We start from the raw sequence: 6,000 nt of genomic DNA, 5'->3' as shown, positions 1-6,000 counted from the left end.
TAGATCATAGATGAGCTTATGTAACACATGGAAGTTATTCTCTTACTTGACCATGACCCACCTCCTCTAGTAAATCCTAATCCTCCAACTCCATGCAATTAACATTGTTGTTCTTGTTGGTCCTACTGAATATGGCACTTTATTTACTATAAATGTTACAACTAGATTCTATGTGCCTTTTGTTTTATGTAATTGCAATTTATATGGCTAAAAAACTCAGTTTTTGTACAAATTATGCATATTTTGATAACTCTATGTTGGAACCTTAGATTTTGCCTACAATATGTTTTTTAGATTGACAAACCAAGGCATTTTGAGGTGCTATCCTATTGTATGCAACGTAAATAATTTCCTAACTAATAATATAATGTGAACTTACAAAAAAAAACGACAAGACTTGAAATTGTTACAACAATATGCTCGTTACGAGCTCAACATGTCACTTGCAATGATTGACCCTGAGTGAGAAAGATGACAATCATTCCATCCAACCACCCTAACTAGACCCAAATAACAACAATCCAATATATATATATATATATATATATATATATAATTCATTTATTTATTTTTAAATTATTTATTTACTAATTTATTAGTTAGTCTCATCTTCCCAATACTACTAAAATCAAAACATAACAAAGAAAAGAATATTAAGCACACACTCTTGCATGCATGCTCACACGTGTATGTCACATGGGTGAGTGTGTGAACATACATGTACACCATATGTAAATTGGTTTTAACTTCAATTTTATTAAATATTACAAGGGATTTGAAAATTTTAAATATAAATCTCTCATTATTAATTAATTATAATGCAAACATTTAACTTTGTTTATAGAATTCATTTTTCTACACTTATTAATAAGTTTATATATATATATATATATATATATATATACACAGTGGGAAAACCTTTCATAATGTTGTTGTCAAACTTGTAGTGGGGATAATCATGAATAGTTGCTATTCGCGAATGTAAGTTGACTCATCGTCATTATTCAAGGAAAACCACGCCACTTGGAATTACCCACTGATGGTCTGTAATGGGGTAGGCTTTCACTCATGCTCGATGCCTGTAGGTCTTGAGCCATTAACCTATTTCCTTACGTATGAGGAAGACGAGCTCTTAACCAAGCGGAAGCAATTTTTGGGCATACTCCAGGCCCAACTGAATTATAATTTAATAGTAAATATGTGACAATTAACCATTACTAACTTAGGTTTTAGTGGTTTATCCTGACAACTCAAGTCTCATTCCCAACAAAATTAAGAAATCCTCAAAGTGGCATGCTTTCAGATACAATTTTATTGACTTTAATCAATCTAATATTATATATATATATATATATATATTTTATTATTATTTTATTATTATTATTATTATTATTATTTTATTTTTTTTGTATCTAGAGGAATTGGTAAGTACGCTAGTCTCATATTTGTGTGACATGGGATTGATTCCAATTGCTACCACTATAACATCTAGGCGTGTACGTATGCCCCTTTCACACACACAAGTAAATCAGGGGATTTGAATAACAAACCTCCTCACACACAATACTTCATTTACACAACCATTGCTAGTTGAGTTGCAACCCCCCTGTGACTTTCAACCTAATAAATATAAATAAAATCCAATAAATAAATTAAAAAGAATCATAATATTCAGTCTGAAAAATTATAATTATAATAATAATATAGAGGGAAAAACTATTTTATTCACTAAAAATGAAGAATAATCAAAATTGAGGAATATTTATCTATCACCTAACACAAAGAATAGGGGGTATATGCCTATCTTGATAGGAACTTGACTAAACTGAAAGTGGGGTGAATCAATTTAGTACATTCATGGAACTTAAATTTATTTTATTTTGACTGATTAATTGAACCATTAAATGAGTAGTTTAACACATAATGAACAACAAATTTAATATATGAACATCAAGTAATAAATATCCCAAAACATCACATTAACACATAAAAACAACACATATGGACACTAGATATAAGTGGAAACCCATAAAGGGAGAAAACCACGACTTTATTATTGTTATGATGCAAAAGAAAACACCTACTCCCTTATTACATTTGATTTTTTGTAGGCTCCAACCTACAGGAGGTTGCTACCTCAAATTTTCTGAAAGCTATGACATGCAAGGAAGTTCCAACTCCATAAGTTTTATGCATGCCACAACCCACATGAGGCTCCTACCTCAACAGGCTCCAAGCTGCTATTTATCAAACTACAACTTGAAAGGAGACCACAATCCCCTGATACAAACATGAAACAATGTGCTGGTTACTTGGTCTATAAATATGCATACCTCCATCTCAGTCTTTGTTTCTTTTCTTCCTCAAATCTGCTTCATATAAGCTCTATGTATGTGCAAGATAATTAAGAAGAACACCTCAGTCAGATCTCACACATTATCTAACTCTCTAACCATTCAACTCTCCAATCTTACACAAATGTATAAATGAACTTTGATTGTTGTTAGTATTCCACACACGAATATGAAATGACAAAACTTGTCTCTTTGCATTCCAAAGGTGTCTCTTCAATTCCAAAACTGTTTAAACTCTTGAATATTAAAATACATAAAATGAATTTCATCATATCCAAATGTCATGCATTCATATTCTTCATGTTAATAAAATAATAAATAACATGCATTAATATATCCTTGCATCATATTCAAATAGCCTTGCACCACAATATTCTTCATGTCTTTGCCTTTGCCTTTGCCTTGTATCACAACAATCTTCTTGCATTACAACATCTCACTCATCATATGTATACATGTTTACAATTAGCTACTGCTCCATATGCACATTATCTACCTCACTAATAAGCATCAATCAACATATGTAAACACAAGCAACCTTTTATCAACACCCTTTGCAACATAACAAACATATGAAATCAAGTTTTAATCATATGTTCTCCAACAATACCTGCATCAACTCAAGCATGCCATTAATAATACTTGTTCAATTGTTTATATGGCATCATACTTTACTACTCCTTTACCCTGTTGTCAACAATCAACATATCTTTGTCAACCTATCAACCTCTCATACACATATAGTGTTCAAACTTCATGCTACTCCTTTGCCATAACAAACAAACACAACAACATTATAACCACTTATGTTCTATCAAGCAAGTATAACAACATGAGCTCATCATCATAGGCATATAACACAACACTAATTGTGCATAAATATGCATACAATGTACAATCAACCTTACAACACAATGTACACAAGCATATATCCCTTCATCTCTTGTTGCTCATGTTGTCATCAATCATATCAAGGATACCTTGCTGCTCCTGCTTTTCCTTTGCTATCAATGCCAATAATGCCAACATATCTTATACTAACGAGGACACATTTTAGGTGACAAACTCATTAAATGAGTATGATATTATCTTTCTAAAACAAAAAAAATATTACGGAAAATATTTTTTTATATTGAATTTGATTATTTTGATCAAAGTTATATTGTGAAATTTGGTTAATCTTTGCCTCCATTTCCCTATTATTGGTAATTTTGTGTGGAACCTTGGTGTTTGACCCTTTTGTGCAACATGCTATGACAATGTATGAGCAACCACCATGGAGGGGGTGGTCATGGTCTTTAGCGTCGGAATCATGCCCAGTAACAAGCACAAGAAGCTGCAAACACTTTCCATTTGATTGTCCCTCCTGAAACCCACAACGAGATCCATCACCTTAAATCTCTTATTGTTATGGACCACTAAGATTTTTTATATTCATCCATACTGGAGGAGGTTTCTCACTTGGTTCTTGGCCTTCGTCATAGTATGGGAAGAAGGAATCAGTACCTCAACTCCATATCTCTTCACTGACAAATGAAGACCTCACTGGGTAGGGTCTTAAAAGAGAAATAAGAGGAAAGGTACAACATCTTTTCTTCTTTGGAAGACATTAAACCTGCTTAAAGAAATGAGTGTGTTTGTTTGGAAAGATTGAATGCCAAGATAACACATATAGAGAGCCACCTTCAATGTGAGTTTAACCCTCTAGCTCCTTGAAGATCCAACACCAAAGACCCTACGCCAATTACTTCCTTAGACTCTTGACTTTCTGGAATGCTTAATGGTAGTTTTTGTATTAAAATACTACAACAAATAGGCTTGTTTTGCTGGAGATGATAGTTTTTTGGACAATTTGTTTATTCCATTGGTGGTTAAAAATCTCTGGTTTCCCTAGGGGCAGATTGAAATCGCCTACAAAAAACTTTGTTTAAGCTATGCCTATTTGACTAATGTATTTTGATTGTGCCAAGAGGTGCTCTACAACCTAGTATAGGGGAGACATGTAGGTGTTAGATGTTAGACATTATATGTATTTAAATTCATTTTTTTTATATCGTATTTCTGTTTTTAATAATAAAATTACTAACAATTTTTAGATAAACGAAAATCATAATATACATATCACATTAAATTATATAACATGCAGATAGTAGTTATAAATTAAGATAAAATTAAAATAATGATTATGTAACTATATTTAAATTTAATCAATAAGCACATAAAGGTTTAATACTTACAATATAACAATATTCTTAACCATGAATATTCATCCCCATTTTACCTTGGATATTATTAACTTCTAAATAGAATTTTTTACAATACCATGGACCAATACCATGACTTATCAATACCACATGTCCAAAAACCATAACTCATTTCAAAATCAAAATATTTTATGAATATTTCATTTTAATTTAACGTTATCACGTTTTTAAAATTAAAACATAATGCTTACCATAAACTTACAATATAACAAGATTCTTAAGCATGTATATTCACCCCATTTTACCATGGATATTATTAATTTGTAAATAGGCTTTATTTGAATACTATGGGTAATTACCAATCTTATCAATACCATTTGACCAAAAACCATAACTCATTTCAAAATCAAAATATGTTATAAGTATTTCATGTTTATTTTATAACATTTTATAATTAAATTTAAAAGCTAAAAGGGTATGGGGGAGATGTTGTATGGGTGTAAATGTTAGTAAACATTTACATGTTGGTTCAATTAAAAAATAATAACAAGGTCAAAAGTAATTGCCTAGAGAGGTGCTCTCCAGTGCAATATGTAAAGATGTTGTAAAGTCCTGTAAACATTTTGAGTGGGTCAAACAAAAAAAAATGAATATAAAAAAAAAAAAAAACAATAAGGATAATTATTAACAAAATAAATAAAACATTTTGAATTGGTCAAATTAATAATTTAAAAATTAATAATTATAATTATAATTATAATTAATAATAAAACTAGCCTAGATCCATCTTAACTCTAGATCAATGTCAAGAGGGATCAAACCTCTTGAGATGCAAACCTCTTTTAGAGTGAAAAGATATTTGATCCCTCTCAAAGCTTGGTAGATCAGGAGTTCAAATGGATATATGCTAGTTTTATGGCATTTATAGGCAATGCAAATATTAATTTACAAAAAAGCAAAGCTATATTGTCAAATTAACCAAAAAAAGAAAAGTAAGGGTAACCTTATATATATATATATATAAGTTTTTTTTAATTGAGTTGAGGAATAACATCTATAAATAAAGCATAAACCTTAGTAGGCTTCCAAAGAATGTGCATTGGTAAAGAGAAATGGATTTCTAAAATAATGATAATAGGGGATTCAACAAAATGCATAAGAGATTTGGCATTGAAGAAAGTCTAGCTATCCCATGACAAATCTAATTAATTGCACGATGGGTTGCATGGAAAACAAGTGTGAGAATGAGTTGATCATTAAATCCTACATCAATTGATGATGATGTAACATTGGTGAGAATATAATATGTATTATGAGAAATTTAGTTCTTTACATGTTGGTTTTCCATTGGGTCAAAGTAGAGATTAGAAATGAGGATGCCTGTCTAAAACAACTAGAGCAAAGGGAAGGAAAGGACCATGGAACCTAAAAGCAATTTACTC

The sequence above is a fragment of the Pinus tabuliformis genome, chromosome 5_1, assembly GCF_031772625.1.
Source record: "Pinus tabuliformis cultivar Carrire ecotype Pingquan chromosome 5_1, CPIR1, whole genome shotgun sequence".
In the NCBI taxonomy this organism is placed as follows: domain Eukaryota; kingdom Viridiplantae; phylum Streptophyta; class Pinopsida; order Pinales; family Pinaceae; genus Pinus; species Pinus tabuliformis.
This window is presented reverse-complemented; position numbering follows the sequence as displayed.